Genomic DNA, 20043 nt, shown 5'->3' with positions numbered 1-20043 from the left:
CAGTTAATCTGGGCAATTTATAATTATTGCTTTAATTTCTTATTCATTGGTGGTGAACATTCACCCATTTCATTTTTGATACTGGTAATTTGGTTTGCTTAATTTTTTTAAAATCAAAAAACCCAAAAATTTATCTATTTGGGGGGATTTTTCATAAAATAAATCAGTGTTATTAACTAGTTCAATAGTTTTCTTACTTTCAATTTTAAGAATCTCTTCTTTGATAATCAGAATTTTAATTAGCATTTAATTATGAATTTTTAATTTGTACTATTTTTTTAGTTGCATGCTCATTTCATTAATCTCTTTATATTATTCATGTAAACAATTAGAGATATCAATCTGTTGTCTCATTATTGTAATTTTCTTGGATGAACTTATTAACTGTTTCTATGATTCATTGTCTGATGGATTAGGTTATTTACCTCCCAATTAATTAGTCTTTTCTTTCATGATCTTTTATTACATATTGTAATTTTTATTGTATCATAATCTGAGAAAAATGCATTTAATATTTCTGCTTTTCTGCATTTGTTTCTGAAGTTTTTTACCCAATACATGATTAATTTCAACATAAAGGTCATATATCACTGAGAAAAACATATATTTCTTTCTATCCTATTCACTTTTCCCCAGAGTTCTACCATATCTGACTTTCCTTAAATTCTATTCACCTACATAAATTCCTGTTTGTTTATTTTGTAGTTAGATTTTTCTAATTCTGAGAGGAATGTTGAGGTCTCCCACTAGTATAGTTTTGCTGTCTATGCCTTCCTATGATTCATTTAGCTTCTTCTCTAAGAATTTGGGTGCTCTATCATTTGGTGCATAAATGTTTAGAATTGATATTTCTTCATTGTCTAGGGTTTGAGGAAGATGTAGTTTCCTTCTTTCTCCCTTTTAATGAGATTTATTTTTAATTTTGCTTTGTCTGAGATAAGGATTGCTGTCTCTGCTTTCTTTTTGTTTAACTTCAGCTGACACATAATAGGTTCTGCTCCAGTCTTTTATCTTTAATCTCTGTATATTTCTCTGCTTCAAATGTGTTTCTTGTAAACAACATATTATAGGATTCTTTTTTAATCCACTCTACTATCCATTTCCATTTTTGGGGAGAGTTTATCCCATTCACATTCACAGTTATGATTACTAATTCTGTATTTCTCTCTATCCTTTCCCCCCCCCCATTTAAACTTTTTTTCTTGCCTTTCACCCTATCCCTCCCCACTAGTATTTTGCTTTTGATCAACAGCTTTCTCAATCTGACCTCCCTTCTATCAGTTCCTTCACCTTTTTCTTTCCCCTTCCCTCTTCTATTTCTGCCCTTCCTTCCGTCATTCCTACTTCCTTTGATTTTCCCCTTTCCATTCCCATTTCCCCATAAGATAAGATAAGATAAGATAAATTTCTAAACACAGGTGTGTATGTTATTTGTTTTTTGAAACAAATCTGTTGAAAATAATATTCAATCGGTATTCCCCTCCTCCCTTCTTTCCCTCTAGTGTCTTTTCATGTGATGTGATTTACCCTATTCTTCCTCCCCCTTCTTCTCCAAGTACTATACTTTTTTTCAGATCTTATATTTTTTAAAATATAATTGCATAATCAACTCATACCACACCCTCTATCTAAGTATATTCCTTGGGTCTTAATAGAAATACAGTTTTCAAGAATTATAAGCATTATCTTCCCATCTAGGTATGTAAATGGTTTGAGCTTATGGATTAGCATTTTTTCTTGTTTACCATATATATATATATATATATATATATATATATATATATATATATCTTGATGTACAGATAAAAAGAAAAAGACATATATTCATATATACATATATTGAATCTTGCATTTGAAGATCAAATGTTCTGTTCAGCACTGGTCTTTTTATCAGAAAAGTTTGAAAGTTCCCTATTTCATTGAATAGCTATCTTTTCTCAGTTTTTCAGGCTAGTTGATTTTGGTTTGTAATCTCCTTTGCCTTCCTAAATATCATATTCCCTCTGATACTTTAACGTTGAAGTTGTTAAGTCCTATGTAATCCAGACTTTGGTTTCTTGGTGTTTGAATTGTTTCTTTCTGATTGCTTACAGTATTTTCTCCTTGAGTTGATAATTTTGGAATTTGACTACAATATTCCTTGGAAATTTTATTTTAAGATCTCTTTTAGGAAATGATCAGTGGATTCTTTCAAGAAATATATTACCTTCTTGTTCTAGGATTTTAGGGCAGTGTTCTTGATTATTTACTGAAAGATATTGTCCAAGATTTTTTTTTTTTGATCATGGCTTTCAAGTTAACCAATAATTCTTAAATCATCTCTTCTGGATCTAATTTCCAGATGGGTTGTTTTTCCTATGAGGTACTTTACATTTTCTTCTATTTTTCCAATCTGTTGATTTTGTTTAAAGGATTCTTGATGTCTTATAGAGTCATTAGTTTCCACTTGTCCAATTTCAATTTTTAAGTATTTATTTTCTTCATATAGCTTTTGTATCTGCTTTTCCATTTGACCAATTCTACTTTTAAAGATATTCTTTTCTTCAGTCAGTTTTTGTGTTTCTTTTTTTAAACTTTTCAATCTTTTTGCATAACTCTCTTGTATAACTCATTTCTTTTTCTAATTTTTCTTCTATGTCTCTTGCTTGAATTTTAAGATGCTTTTTGAATTCTTGTCAGAGGAATTTTTGGACTTGAAACCAATTCATAATCTCCTTGAGGTTTCACATGTAGATATTTTGCCATTGCTTTCCTCCTTTGAGATGGCATTTTGATCTTCCCTATCACCATAATACCTCTCTATGGTTAGGACTCTTTTTGAGTTATTGCTCCTTTTTAAAGTTGAGCTCTGCTCCTGGGACTCAGGGTTCATAGTCCCAAGCTTACTGGTCCGAGAGCTAGAGGTCTGGACACTGGCTTCTGCACTGGGGCCTCAGATGCTGGTGGCTTGCTTCCTGAGTTAGGGTAACCTGACCTAGTCCCACCTGTTGTTCCAGTATTCTGGGGATCCCAATTTGCCTTCTGCACTGGGGCTGGGTCCTCACTGCTGGTCTGATGTACTGTTGGCCTGCTGAGATGGGACTGAGGGACCCTTGGTTGTAGATCTGCCCTGTGGCTTCCTCATTCTCCACCTATGCTGACCTGTACTCTTACCCAAGTGAGGCAGACATTTCCTGAAATCCCTCCAAGAAATCTTGATCTGAAAAATTGTTTCACTCCATCTTTTGAGGGCATTGTGTAATTCCAGAATCTGTTTAGAAGCTTTATTTTAAGTTTTTCGGAAGGAAATGGGGAAAATCTTAAGGAACTTCCTAATTTCTCTCTGTTTGTAAGATTTATTAGAATCATTTTTGTTTTAACTATATTTATAATAAAAATAAATTTAAAACTCTCATACCAAAAAATACAATTTGAGTAAAGTTTGAATGTGTGTTTTCTCATTACATTATATGAAATGAAGTCTTCTATTAAGTGTTAGCTTAAGGTTGAATTTTTTTTTTTTAGGATTTTGCAAGGCAAATGGGGTTAAGTGGCTTGCCCAAGGCCACAGAGCTAGGTAATTATTAAGTGTCTCAGTCCACATTTGAACCTAGGTAATCCTGACTGCAGGGCCTGTGCTTTATCCATTGCGCCACCTAGCTGCCCCTAAGGTTGAAATTTTGAGTATAGATCAGAGGATTTTTAAAATTTTTGTACTTTTCATGTTTTTGTATGTTTAAACTAGTATTAAAACACTAGGTTAAAAAATCTGTAGTACAATTTTTATAACTAAAACATTATTATAAGTTTGTATCAACAGTGAAGGAACAAGTCAGATACTTTGCTAAGTATTTTACATATTTCATTTGATCCATGCACCATAGGTTTTATTATTATCTCCATTTTACAACTGAGGAAACTGAAGCAGCTTAAATGAGTTGCCCAATATCAAAAAGGTAAGATGTGTGACAAATAACAACAAGATATGTCTGAGGTAAGACTTTAAATCAGGTTTTTCTGATTTCAGATTCAGTACTCCATTCACTAAGGCACCTGGCTGCTTCAATTGAAATGGAAAGGCTGGTTGGTTTTATTTTCCTAAATTATAATTTTTATGTATTTTTATATTTATTACAATGATTATTATGTTAATTTTAAAAATATAATTGTATCAGAGGTTTCAATAAAGGGGAACAATATGAAATTAATGACATTCCAATTTCTGACTTATCTTTAGACAAATACGCAACTAAATTTAAAAGAAAAAAATTAAACTTTAGAGTAAAATCTAACAGAAACTTCTTTAAAATTATTTACTTCATGACAATATGTCATTATCAGGACTTTTTTTACATGGAACACATTGATGATGATTTATGATCTATAATAACATTTTTAATCCACTCTTTTATTGTCTGACATATGCCATTGGGAGGGGGGAAAACAAAAGCAACATTTTAAGATTATCTTGGAATGTGGATTATTGGGGAATGATAGCTAACTATTCAATTGTAATCTAACTTGGGAATATCAGCTATCAAATGTTGTTCTAAACATTTTCTAAAGATGAAGGCATGAATATTTGTCATATGTTGAGGTACGATAGACAGAGTAGGAGGGAGGTGAGTCATCAAGGTATGAAACATTTTCCCAGAGTATGTGACAAATAGTGTTGTGAATAGTCAGCAAGGATAGATCTTTAATTATTACTCTTGATCTTAGAAGCTGAACACCAGTAGGCACATGAACTACAATAGTAATATAAATTTAGATAATCACTTTGGCTCCATATAATTCAGTGTTTTAAATCAAATTGCTAATTATGGAAAGAAATTTTAATAATAATAGACTACTACCTTTTTTCTCTTGGTGAGGTGTATGGAATTAGCTAAGAATGACATATTTGACAATTAAGAATACAAAGAGATGGTACCTAATTACTACAAAGACTCTTCAGATACCCTGAGTAGATAATAAATAAATATGTAAGTACTTTTTCACTACCTATTATTCTAAATTTTCATCAGTGTCAGTATATCTCAGATGTCTCCACTAATTTTTTTATTCATTTTTATTCAAATAGTTTATATAGACAAGGGATCCTTGCAAATATATGTGTTTGTGTGCATACATGTGCATGTACATATATATGTATATGTTTTATGTATATGAAATTGATCCCACCCAAAGTTCTATCTCTACTGCACCCCTTACCCAATGTTTCTATCTGCTCTTTCAGCTTTTAAATTCTTCTCATATTTCTTTTTCATAATAAGATGCAGGTTCTCAATCCCATCCATTAGAATGCTAATAAAGGATATTGTCATTTTCTAAATGTTTTCTAGCTAGGATAGTGGATCTGGGAGATGATGTATGTCTTCTAGTCATGACAAAGGTCTCCAGTGTGCCATGACACAGTGATTAATAGACTCTCTACTGTCTGAAAGGTTAGAGCAGAAGCCTAGCAAGAGGTGACTGCGGGAATTGGTAGGAACTCCATTGGATCCAAGTGGATGACAGAGTCATTGTTCTAAGAACCTCAGCTTTGAATGGGCATTGTTCACGACTTGTGCTTCAAGTGCCAGGGGGAAACAGTAGCTGAAGCAGCAACAACAATAGCCATCACAGCAGACACCATTACTGAGAAAGTGATTTGCCTTCCCTGCTAGGAAAAAAGCAACAACCATTATTGAGAATGAGAGAGATGCTGAGTCAACAGCATGGAAAAGAGACAACTCTGACACCACCACAAAGACTGTGCCACCCAAAATGAAAGAAACCAGACAGAACAGATGACAACTTTCAGCAACAGAACTAAATGATCATTTTAATTCTTCTCTCTTCTACTGCCCTTACACCATGTCATTCATTCATAGGAGAAATGAGATTGCCTTTGGAATTAGTTTTTAAGAATTTGGGGAGCTTTCCATTTTGTTATCTCTTTAGAAACTGATTTCTCTAGGATAGTGGGATTCCTCATTGTATTACAGGTTTATATATCCTCGCAATTTGTGTGCATAGGGAGAGATACAGATGCTATTACTGCTGGGACCTTTCCTGGCAAAACTAGGTGCTCAGAGCAAACAAAAGATAACTTATTGATTCATGTTTTCATAATTTCTCAAAGATAAAAAAAAGATCAAGTCTAGATTAATGCCAACAAGAGCCGAGAAGTTTGGTAAAGTTATGGGGTGAACCAGAGGTAGTATGAGAATTTGCACGTTTATTTTCCTATTTCTTTTTTGCCAAGAAGTTCAAAGGAGAGCAATCCTTACCAGAGGCAGAACCAAACCTATTGATTAGAGAGAAAGTCATGCCTCAGGGAGTATCTAGGAAAGGAGTAATATATCTACCTGGAGAGTTGGTTCCTGTGTGCCTCAGAACAATAGCTCCAATACACACACACACACACATACACACACACACACACACACACACACACACGCACACACATGCACACACAAACACATAGCCCAAGCTAATAATTGCATTGTGGTGACAAATAACTGGAAATTTCAATTGGGAAATGGCTGAACAAGTTGTAGTATATGATTGTGATGGAATTCTACTGTGCTTTAAGAAATGATGAGCTCAATGATTTTAGAAAAAACATAGAAAGATTTGAACGAAATGATGAAAAATGAAATGAGTAGAATGAAGAGAACATTGTACAGTAACAGTAAAATAGTGTTAAGAATGACTTTGAGGGATTATGTTATTTTGCATATTATAAATAACCAAATTAACTATAAAAAACATCTGAAGAAGGACATCATCTACATCCAGAGAACTGAGAGAGACATGTGTAGAGTAAGTTTTCATATATAAGCTTATTTATGCCTAATAGAAATCATCTGGGCAGGAGGAAAGAAAAAAAGAAAAAAGTAATATACATAACAATTTTGTTGTATATTTGAAAAGAATAGCAAGTTGTAGGGGTGCCTAGGTTGTGCAGTGGGTAGTGCACTGACCCTGGAGTCAGGAGTACCTGAGTTCAAATCCGACCTCAGACACTTAATAATTACCTAGCTGTGTGGCCTTGGGCAAGCCACTTAAACCCCACTGCCTTGTAAAAAAACCTAAAAAAAAAAAAAAAAAAGAATGGCAAGTTGTACCAAATAGATATGCAGCTTCATGTACAATCTTTTTTTTTAATTGTACTATGTTATGAAAATGCCTGTTTTAGTTCATAAGTTAAAATAAAATTATTAAAAAAGTTATTCACAAAAACCATTCCTAGTCTGTATTCAAATGCAAATTTCCGGAGATCTACTTCTGTTTGGCTCTTTTCTTAATCCTTTATTGATTCATCTCTTGTTTCTTCTTGAGAGACAACCCTATCTATACTTTTTATCTCTGTCTTATTCCTTGAATGTGGCTGGAATTTTTGATCTTCCTTTCTAAAAGAATAAGATCTCTCAAATGATGAAAATAGGTACCACTTGGTGCTCAACTTGAATAAAAGTCTTAAAAACAGTAACTGATATTTTTAAGGGAACTTTGCATTTCCCATTTATACTTCACTGCTTTTCTCCTCCATGAAAGGGAAGAAAAAATCACAGACTCTCATTGCTGTAAAGGGCCCCAGAATGCATCTATCTCTAACTTATACTTAAATAGGAATATTCTTTCAAATTAAAGTTCATTTTGGTGTACCAAGTATTATGCTAACTGCTGAGGTGATTTTTTTTAAAAAAAAAGGTAAATAAAACATTATCTATACTCAAGGAGTTCATAATCTCAAGAGGAAGGTAACATGCAAAGAACTATGTACAGCAAGATATAGATAAAGTAGGAGCTGTCTAAGAGAGAAAATACTAAGATTAAAGAGGACTGGCAAAAGCTCCTTGTAAAATGTGAGACACTAGCTGAAACTTATGAGAAGCTCAGAAGCCCAGAGCATTCCAAGTATAGAAGACAACCAGTAAAAACATTCAGAGTTGCAAGCTGGAATCTCTTCTTCAAAGAACAGCAAGGTGGCCCATGCCTCTGGAATGCAGAAGATGTGGAGGAGAATAAGTAATGAAGGACAGTTAGGTGACACAATTAAGAGTATTGGGTATGCAATCAGGAAAACTTGGGTTCAAATCCATCCTACTATATTTGCTAGATATGTGACTGAGAAATTCAATTAACCTGTTTGCTTCCATTTTCTCATCTGTAGAGGGGAGATGATAATAATAGCTCTTACCTTGTAGGTTTGTTTTAAAAATCATTGCGATAATATTTTCAAAGCATAGTGCCTGACAAATAGGAAGTGCTACGTGAATTTATTATTAATCAAAAAGAAGATTTTGAGGAGCTACTGTATTGGGGTTTACATCCCCAAAATATTGAGGTTTGGCATTTTATTGGGAACTGTGATGGTAGAATGGGTTGAAAAGTTGGGAGATATTCTAGCAAGGACAAGTCTGACATGTTCTCATTTATATAGGAAGAGAAGAAAGAAGGGAGGAAAAAATGATCTTAGATAAATAATAAGTCTCTTTGAAGTGGGTCTGGATGTCAAAATTTGGCACCACCAAGGAACAGTTACAAGGGGCAGAACTTGCAATTAAGTAATAATCGTGCTTGTTAAGAAGGGCTTTTGGAAATCAAAGAAGACCCCAGATACTGATAATAGGTAACTAAGTCTGTAGGTAGACCTTCATGTAAGGTAAAAGTGCAAAGATAACCCTAAGCATTGGGCACTGATAATGGACAACTAGAAGACAAACAGGGCTTGGCCAAAAGCAGAGATGTGCACTAGAGAGTCAGTAATTAAGTCATAATTAGAATTTCTGATTCTAGAAAGGACCTAGGAAGAATACTCAGAGCAAATGTGAATGCTGGGGGGGGGGGGGGGTCATTAATTGGGATTCCCTATCAGTTGGAGTAGGTTTAATGTGGGTGAAAAGATGAGACATGATCTTTAGGAAAGTGATGACATGATCATACTTTGACTTCAATAATGTAATATTAGTGATTGAATGGAGATTGGATAGGAATAGTGAGGACAGACTTGAAGAAGACAGACCCACTGATGTGATTAAAGTCTGTTCTAGGGCAATGTCTGTGTCAGAGGAAAGGGGGGGGCCTTATTAGAGAGATGCTTCAAAGATGAATCTGACAGGCCTTGGCAACAGCTAGATTTGAGAATCATGAGCATAGAGGTGGTAATTAAATCCATGAGAGCTAATCAGATCATCAAGTGAAGAAATAATATGGGAGAAGAAAATATTGGACTTAGTCTCAGATGTAGGAATTGTCTATGTTCTTTTCAGAACACTATTGAGCAAAGCCATCTTTTCATATGCTGCTGTTATTCAATTCCCCCCATCCTCTGTGTTATGCTGCCTGTCTCTCAAGATCTAGAGGGAGAAAAAAAAAATTCAGCTATTATACAAACTGACAAAACTGTTCTGAATTATTGTGCATTTCAAGTTGATTTTATACACTTGCTGATCTGAGAATGACCACTGAGATTCTCTTCTTGAATTACCTCCTTCAGCAGTTCCAGTTTACCAGACTTTTCACTCATTATCCCCAGTGAGTGAATTGCCCACGCCAAGCAAGTTTGCCTCTCTCGGGTCTTCTGTGACTAGCCTATGAATAGGGCTCGGATTTCCAGTTCTTTATAACTAGCACTTTCCAGAGAGGTGAGCATTCACTTGAGATCGACTCTCCAAAGATTCTTTCTGCCTCTTAGCAGAATTAGGCAATGTGCTACAGTAGCTGTAGAGTATGAGGCCTTTGGGAGGACTCCATGGCTCTTCATAAGCACAGCCAATGTCAACATTGGACTAAAACTGGCAAGTGTTAATTTTCAGTTAAATTCACATGGGTATCTGAGGGGCATTCTAATTTCCTTTATTAGAATCCAAATAGGCACAGAAGGAGCACATATGTGCCTCACATGTGCCACAGAGGAATATTATATACATAAACCTTTTTCTCTTAACCTTAAGAAAATAGAATAGTTTTATTTTTTATTTTTTTAGTGAACAATTAAAAATTAGATTTGCTATCTGACCTCAGAAAGGAACCTCTAATTCTGAATCTCCATCTGGAGATGATGCCTACCTTATAACTATTTCAGGGATCTTCCATGAAGATTAATGCAAAGAATAATTTTCATTAAAAAAACACCTTTTGGGGGCAGCTAGGTGGAAAAGTACCTGGGTTCAAATCAGGTCTCAGATACTTAATAATTACCTAGCTGTGTGGCCTTGGGCAAGCCACTTAACCCCATTGCCTTGAAAAAAAAACAAATAAACAAAGCTAAATTCAAATCCATTAATCAGCTATTATGTGTAAGTCTGTGTGATGGCAACATGAAGATAAATATAAATTGTATTTACTCAATTACTCAAAAGAAATTTACAATTTATTAAATGTAAAAATGTTAGAAAACTCTCTTTGATGCACTTGTGGGTATGGGTATACTGGGGAAAGAAGGAAGGAAGGAAGGAAGGAAGGAAGGAAGGAAGGAAGGAAGGAAGGAAGGAAGGAAGGAAGGAAGGAAGGAAGGAAGGAGGTAAGGAAAGAAGAAGGAAGGAAAGGAGAGAAGGAGGAAGGGGGAGAGGGAGGGAGGGAGGGAGGGAGGGAGGGAGGAAAAATAGAAATGAAATGCCAATATAAGGAGAGGTTTCACCTAGATAAATCTGTGAAAGCTTTTTGGATTTGGATCTCACAGGAAAAGAAAAATTATGAGACATGATAGGAAATCAATTTATTCCAGGCAAAATATGAGCAAAGGTGCAGAAGATAGGAGAGATAGTAAACCATGAAAAAGAGAGTAAGAGATGATTTTCTGAATTTCATTTTATTTTTTTAAATTTTCTAGTGTTATTTTTCTGTTATTTTAGTTGCATGCCAATTTCATTAATCTGTTCTTTTTCTCTTTTGCTGATGAATGTATTTATATATATATATTTATATTTATCATTTAAGAAACAAATATTAAATTTTTAGACATAATTGAGAAAAATAAAATAAGAGACAGAAAGATATAATTGTGTCTTTCAGGGCTGCTAGGCTTCTCAAAACTTTTGGCATGTTATTTCATTATCATTTTCTTGGATAAAATTCTCTATTGTTTTGATTACATTCATTGACCCACTTGTTATCTAAGACTAAATTGTTTACCTCCTATTTAAATTTAAATCCTTTCCTGTAAGGTACTTTATTTATTTTTAACTTTTATTGTTTTGTAAATAATGTGTTGAATATTTCTGCCTTTTCTATATTTGTTTTTGAAGATTTAATACCCTAGCATAAGGTCAGTATTTATTTCTAAGCAATACACAGTTTAAAAAAGTATATCATTTTCAGGTAACTGTCAGTAAAAGTTAGAGATGATCTCATATCTTTTTTTTTAAAGTCCTATGCAGGTTCTTTCTTTATTATGTAATCTTTTGGTTAGATTAATCTGGTTTTGAAAGAAGCACACATCTTTTGCGATTTTATTCTCTTATTTCTCCCTACAATTTCATTAACTTTGCCTTTAAGTACTTACTTTGCTCTTTTTGCACATAAAAATGTTGATATTATATATAGCATTGATATTTCATTGTTTATGACTAATTCAAGTCTAATATAGTTTTTGTTAATCTCTTTAAAAGTTTTCCTCAGATATCATGAATACTACCCCCTACCCTTTTTTGCCCTTCCTCTAAAGAATAATAAATTATGCTAGGAGTCCTCATTTTAATTCTGAGTCCATATTTTAAATAATTCTGGTAAACAATACTGCTATTGTCTTCTGTTTTGTGAGTTAATTCATGATTTTTAATGTCAACTTGTACCTTTTCTTTCTCATATTCCCAATTTGTCACTTCAACCCTGACTCACTTCTTTATAAAAGAAATAAGTTCAATTTATACTAAAGAGCAGCAACTGAAGAGATATACTTTAACTCTTCTTTTCCCTTTCCCTTTGCCCAAAAGCTCCTCTTTATTTTTTCTTTTTAACTTTATAATCCACTCTCTGAAGTTAAAGTACATTTTATTTGTGACAATTTCCTTCATGACTCTGCCTTCCTTTTTCATTATCCTTCTCTGTTGAGTTTACTATAGCAATACTCCAAACTCTGTGTATATGTGTGTGTCCTAGTGTCATTCTCCAGTGCCAATTAAACTGAATCAAGTTCATCTCCCTTTGACTCTTCCTCCATTTTATAGCATCTTGATTGTGAGAAATAATAATTCATCTCCTTGTTCCTCATCTCTTTTCTAATATATTATATTTTTCTTTCCCTATTTCTCCTCTCATAATCTCAAATACCCCTGTGTTCTTGTATAATTCCCTATATGATCTTTAAAGGCTTTAGTATTGTGTAGGGATGTTTATTTTTTTCTTCCTATATTGGATTGCTTGCATTTCATCATCATTCAGCTTATTTCAGTTTCTTAGTATATGTGATCTTGGTTATGACATTTCTGGGAAGTTTCATTGTGAGGTTTCTTTTTCATAAGCTGACCAGTATATTTTCTCTTTTCATTTTTTTCCTCTGATTAGTAAATTTGAATACTTTTCAATTATGATTTTCTGAAACTTGGTATCAGGCCATTATTATTCTTTTAGTTTTTTTTATAGGGAGTCTAATGATTAATTAATTCTCCTTACCTTATTTGTCATGGAATGCATTTTTTTATGATAGAAAACTTATTTTTTCTTCTTTTTTAGTATTTGGACTTTGCTCTGTTTCATTGTTTCATACATTCATAGAGTTTTGTTTAGTTCATTCTGACTTTCGGGGATCTTTTACTTGGGTTAATGTTAGAACCTTCTGGTTCAAGCAGGTTATTATCCACCTAATTATTTCTTTTGGAGTTCTTATTTTATTTATAGTTGCATTTTGTCTCATTTCATTTCTTTAAAGTATATTTATAATTCTTTAATCAAGTCATTTTTTAATCTGAAGCTTTGCTTCTACTTGTGACATTTCTCTTTTCTGCGTTTTCCTCCTTCATATGATCTAATCCATAATGCTCATTCCTGGTTTTAGCATTTTCTTCTTTTTTATTCATACCTTCATCTTCTGTTCCTGATTTGAGACTTTTTGCAAGAACCTGGCAAGAACCTCACTACTTCAACCTATCTCTTTGATAGTATAGTCAGATCCTATTTCCTTCTGACCTTAGTATCCTTATGTATCAAAAGCTTCTACTTTCCTTGTTTTAGACTAACAGAGCATTGACAATCTTCAGTATATCTGGTCTTCCTGTTCTAAACATGGAGTGCTCTTCTATAGCTACCCAAAGAGGGGACCACAGAGAGTTATTTCCTCTTCCTTGTGATCTTTACTTAATCAAAGTGCTATTTACTTAACCTTTAGATGGATTTTCTGTAAAGGCTCATTCTAACTTTTGGCTATCTTTTGGGACAGTCTTGAGTTGACTACAGGAGCATACAGATGTTCTCTTTGGAGTTTTGGATCATTGTTCAATACAGTGATCTTTCTTGATGATCACTGGAACAAATGTGGGAATACTTGACTTTTCAGATGGCAATTTCAACTTGAAGTCCTGGCTAACTTTTTCTTGGCTTCATAGTCAGTTATCTTTTCTTCTCTCTGTTCCCATATCTTGTGTAGAAATAGAAACAGAAGCTATTTCTATCTTTTAGTGACTTACTTTCTATATCTGTCTAGAGTGGGTGTCTCTGCTTCCTAAACTATGCCTCAAACTCTCTGGAACTGACAATCTAAATCAATGCATGTCTCCTTTTGGGTATGTAGTTATGTTACTGGATGTCCTGACTAAATAAGGGTAATGGGAGGAAGGGGGGAGAAAATCCATTCCTCCCTCCATCCACTAAAAGCTAAAGAATTTTATTTTTTTTTATCTGATTCTTTGTCTTCTACTTTAAACCTAAAACTACTGTTGGCTGCCTTCAGGACCTAGTTACTTCATGCTCCCAGGAGATATGGCCAATTTTTAGCCCAATCAAAATGTCCCTTCTGATTAAATCACAAAGAAAATTCAGATTTCATAAAGGTATCACCTCAATATCTCCATCATCTGTGACAATAAGCCATTACCACAGTGATTGATCTGGGAGAAGAGAATATGAAAGGATTCAAATGATCTCTGTCTCACATATTCCCTTTTTTAAAAGATCCCTCAATCAGCTGTGGGAGAATTAAACTGTTAAGAGAGGCTTTCCTTTTCATTGTCCTTTTAGCTACAGTGAATATAATATGACATGTGTAAGTTATATCTGTATTCAGTTTAAATTATCATCTCTACATGTTTCCAAAGCTTTTGAGCACTATCACTGGGAGGTATTCATTTATGCATTTAAATATACACAGTCCCCTACCAACAGGAGGTAGCAATGGATAACAATATATCATGAGATGACTACAAACTAAAAACAAGTCTTCTTATCTCAAAGTCTGAAAGATAGTTCAGAAATTTACCAGACGCAAAAATATTAATCTTCTCTTCCTTCCTCAAGTGGTTAAAGTCTTTGACAAAATAGAAGAAATGTTTCATTATTTTAATAATTATTTAGAAAACAGGAAAATATTTAGGAACCATGAAAAATTAGCTGTTGTTAACCCTCAGTGAAACTATTAATTATCCAATGAATTAGTCTCTGACTTTTTCAAATTAGGATAAACAAAATAAAAATATTGCAACCTATACTTCAAAATCCATATACTTACATATATGAGAACTAAGATAATTCACAATCATACCATTTTATTCTTTTCTAAAGATGCTGAATAGTAGGCATATACATATTTATATATATATATATATATATATATATACACACACATATGTATAATTTCATTTGTTTCTTAAAATGTTTTTTGAGGTAATGTCATTTTTATTTTCATTTTACAGTTGAGAAAAATTGAAGCTTACAGAGCTGAGTCACAAATCAATTAATCATTTAACGAATACTTATTAATATCTACCAGGTATGGTATTATTATGTAAGCATATAAAATCTAACATAGATTTGTCCCTGGCCTCAAAGGACTTATATCTTATCACAGAAAATAATATGTACATAGAAAAGTAAAGAGAAATTGTATGCTAAGTGTGAAGAAAATTGGGATGTTGGGGAATCTGGTAGATAGGAGGATCAGAAGCCTCCTGTGGGAGGGAGCACCTAATGCAGGGCTTTGAATAAAGCCAAAGATTCTAAGAGACAGAAGTAAGAAGGGAATGCATTAAAGACATGGGGGTGGAGGGTGCTAGGGTGGGGATGGTATGCAAAGACATCAAGACAGAATATGAAATACTATGCAAAAGGAACAACTAATAGGTTTGTTTGACTGGAATATGGAGTGTAAGAAGACATTGAAGTGTGCCTAATCCTGGAAAGGTATGATGGAGCCAGATTATTAGGAGCTTCAAAGGAAGCTAGAGGGTGCAGTGCCTCAAGCACTGGCCTTGGAGTCAGGAGGACTGGAGCTCAAATCCCACCTAAGGCACTTGTCTCTTACTAGCTGTGTGACCTTGGGCAAATCACTTAACTCTGATTCCCTAACATCCAAGGAGAACTCCATTGTCCTGATTCATATCCAGTCACTGGACCCAGATGACTTTAGATTAGAAAGTGAGGCTGATGATTTAGTAAAAGAACCCCCCTCACTCAAATCCAATTCATGTGCTTGTCAAGGCATCCTCTCCCTTGTCATGGCTTTCCTCAAGAATGAAGGACAACTGCACTGATATGATGAAACCAGAGGGAAAAATAATTAATGAAAAAATACATCAATCCCCTCTGGAAAGAGAACCCAAAATTAAAATGCCAAGAAAGATTGTAGCCAAATTCCAGAACTATCAGATAAAAGAGAAAATCCTGCAAGCAGCCAGAAAGAAACAATTTAAATACCAAGGAGCCACAGTAAGGATTACACAGGACCTGACAAGATCAACATTAAGGGATCAAATGGCCTGGAATGCAATATTCTGAAAAGCAAGGGAGCTTGGAATGCAGCCAAGAATCCAATATGCCACAAAATTGAGCCTTCTCTTCCAGGGCAAAAGATGGACATTTAAAGAAATAGGAGACTTCCAACTTTTCCTGATGAAAAGACCTTAAAAGAGCTTAATAGAAAACTAGACTTCAATCAGGAGACTCAAGAGACATGTGAAAAAGTAAGATTAAAAAAAGGGGGGAGACTGTTATCAAATAAGATGAAACTGGCAATATCCCTACCTGGAAGAAAGACTTTAACAACCCTTGAGAATTGTAATTCTATTAGAGAGAATTTAATTATCTAGAAGAGATGGATGCACATGACTTATTTGAGAAACTGTTTTCCAATAAGATGAAACTGGATATATCCTTATCTGGGAGAAAGACTCCAATAACTCTCAATAATTGTAATTCTAGTAGAGAGAACATCCAGAAGTGATGGGCACTCATGACCTTTATGTGACTCAGATAGAATGATTTAAAAATAATACCTCCTTAAAACGGAGGACACTAAAGAGATGAGAGGATGGAGGGGACTGACGGTAAATCTCATTACATTAAGAGGTACAAAGGAATTATTGCAATAGAAAGAAAGAAGGGAGGAGGTGAAAACTGCCTGAATTTTACTCTCATCAGATTGGCTTAAAGCTCACATATACATACTCAGTTAAATTAAGAAACTTATTTTACCTTTAAAGTGCTAAAAGGGGTAAAGGGGAGGTGGGGAGAAAAGGGGGAGTCAACAGAAGGAAGGGAAGGAAGAAGGGGCAAAGGGAAAGGGGGAAAAGGGAGGAGAGGGGTTGGATATAGGAGGACAAACATAATGAAGGTGGTGGAATTCAGAAACAAACAATGGGGAACTTGGATAAGGGAAAAACAGGGAAATACAAACAGAAGGAAGAAGGCAATAAAGAGTTAGTAATTGTAACTTTGAATGTGAATGAGATGAACTCTCCCTTAAAACATAAGCTAATAGATTGGATTAAAAACCAGAATTTTACAAGATGCTGCTTACAAAAAACTCATCTGAAGTAGAGAGATACATATAGAGTAAAGGTCAAAGGTTGGAGCAAAATATATTTTGCTTCAGCTGAAGTGAAAAAAAGCAGGGGTAGCAATCCTTAGCAACTGCAAAAAAAAAAAAGATAGCATTAAAAGACATAAGCAATGAAACTACATCCTCCTAAAAGGTACCATAGACAATAAATTGATTTCAATACTAAATATGTATGCACTCAATGGTATAGCATTCAAAATTCTTAGAGGAGAAGCTGAAGGAGTTACAGGAAGACATAGACAGTAAAACTCTACTAGTGGGAGACCTCAACCTCCCACTCTCAGACTTAGATAAATCTAACTATAAAATAAACATGAAGGAAGTTAGGAGGTAAATAGGTTGTTAGAAAACCTAGATATGATAGATCTATGGAGGAAATTGAATAGGGATAGAAAGGAATATACTTTCTTTACTGCAGTACATGGCACTTACACAAAAATTGACCATGTACTAGGGCATAAAAACCTAATAATCAATTGAAGAAAGGCAGAAATAGTGAATACATCTTTCTCAGATCACAATGCAATAAAAATCACATGCAATATTGGGCCAGGGAGATAGAGAACCAAAACTCATTGGAAACTGAATAACCTCATTTTAAAGAATGAGTGGATCAAACAAGAAATTATAGAAAGAATTAATTATTTTATCATAGACAAAAATCTCTGGGATACACTCAAGGTGGCCATCAGGGGATGTATTATATCTTTAAATGCTCATATGGATAAATTAGAGAAAGAAGAAATCAATGAACTAAATATGCAACTAAAAAATAAGAGAAAGAACAAATTAAAAGCCCTCAATTAAATACCAAATTAGAAATTCTAAAAATTAAAGGAGAAATTAATAAAATCAAAAGCAAGAAAACTATTGAACTAATAAAACCAAGAGCTGGTTTTATGAAAAAATCAATAAAATTGAAAAACCTCTGGTCAATTTGGTTAAACAAAAAAGAAGAAAACCAAATTGTTAGTATCATAAATGAAAAAAGGTGAACTCACCATCAATGAGGTGGAAACTAAAGTAATAATTCAGAATTATTTTACCCAACTCTATGCCAATAAATTCAATAATCTAAGTGAAATGGAAGAATATTTACAAAAATATAAGTTGCCCAGGTTAAACGAAGAGGAAATTAAATACCTAAATCACCCTATCTCAAAGAAAGAAATTCAACAAGCCCTTATTGAACTCCCTAAGAAAAACTCTCCAGGGCCAGATGGATTCACAAGTGAATTCTATCAATATTTAAGGAACAATTGGTTCCAATGCTATATAAACTCTTTGGAAAAATAGGTGAAGATGGAACTCTGCCTAACTCTTTCTATGACACCAATATGGTTCTGATACCTAAATCAGGAAGAGTCAAAACAGAGAAAGAAAATTATAGACCTATCTCCCTGATGAATATACATGCAAAAATCTTAAATAAAATTTTAGCAAAATGACTACAAGTTATCACTAGGATAATACATTATGACCAAGTGGGATTTATCCCAGGAATGCAGGGTTGGTTCAGTATTAGGGAAACTGTTAGTATAATTAATTATATCAATGGCAAATCTATCAGAAATCATGTTTATATCAATCGATGCTGAAAAAGCTTTTGACAAAATACCACACCCATTCCTACTAAAAACACTAGAGATCACAAGAATAAATGAATTGTTCCTTAGAATAATAAACAGTATCTATCTGAAACCATCAACAAGCATTAGATGCAATGGGATAGGCTAGAGGCATTCCCAATAAGATCAGGGGTGAAACAAGGATGCCCACTATCACCACTACTATTCAATATCATATTAGAAATGTTAATTTCAGCAATTAGAGAAGAAAAAGAAATTGAAGGAATTAGAATATGGAAGGAAGAGGCAAAACTCTTAACTCTTTGCAGATGACATGATGGTATACCTAGAGAACCCCAAAAACTCATCTAAAAAACTATTAGAAATAATTAGCAACTTTAGCAAAGTCACAGGATATAAACTAAACCCTCATAAATCCTCAACATTTCTATATATGACTAGCAAGATACAGCAGAAAGAGCTAGAATGAGAAATCCCATTCAAAGTAACTTCAGACAATAAAGAATACCTGGGAGTCTACCTGTCAAGGCAGACTCAGAAACTTTTTGAAAAGAATTATGAAACACTTCTCACACAAATAAAATCTGACTTAAATAACTGGGAAAATATCAACTGCTCACAGATAGGCTGAGCAAATAGAATAAAAAATGACAATTCTACCAAAATTAAACAACCTGTTTAGTGCCCTACCAATCAAAATTCAAATAAAAATATTTAAATGAGTTAGAAAAAATTGTAAGCAAATTCATATGGAGAAATAAAAAGTCTATAATCTCCAGAGATTTAATAGAAAAAAAGTGCAAAAGAAGGTGGCTTAGCCCTACCAGATTGAAAATTTTATTATAAAACATCAGGCATCAAAACTGTCTAGTATTGGCTAAGAAACAGAATGGTGAATCAGTGGAATAGACTAGGTGCAATAGCAGGAAATTATTATAATAATTGCTGTTTGATAAACCCAAAGATTCCAGCTATTGGGATAAAAAACTTTCTCTTTGATAAAAACTGTTGGGAAAATTGGAAGTTAGTATGGAAGAAATTTAGATTAGATCAACATCTCACAACCTATACCAAGATAAGATCAGAATAGATATAGGATCTAGACATAATAAGCAATATTATAAACAAACTAGAAGATCAAGGAATAGTTTACCTGTCAGATTTATGGAAAGGGAAGCAATTTATGACCAAGGAAGAGATAGAGAATACCATTAAAAATAAACTAAATAATTTTGCTTATATTAAATTAAAAAGCTTTTGCATAGACAAAACCACTGTAACCAAGATCAAAAGAAATGTAGTAAATTGGTAAACAATTTTTACAACTAGTGTTTCTGACAAAGGACTCATCTCTAAAATATACAGAGAACTGAGTCAATTTAAAAAAAAAAAAGACAAGGCATTCCTCAATTGACAAATGGTCAAAGGATATGTAAAGGCAATTTACAGATGAGGAAATCAAAGCAATCCACAGTCATTTAAAAAATTGCTCTA

Source organism: Macrotis lagotis, chromosome X (genome assembly GCF_037893015.1).
Source record: "Macrotis lagotis isolate mMagLag1 chromosome X, bilby.v1.9.chrom.fasta, whole genome shotgun sequence".
NCBI lineage: Eukaryota > Metazoa > Chordata > Mammalia > Peramelemorphia > Peramelidae > Macrotis > Macrotis lagotis.
This window is presented reverse-complemented; position numbering follows the sequence as displayed.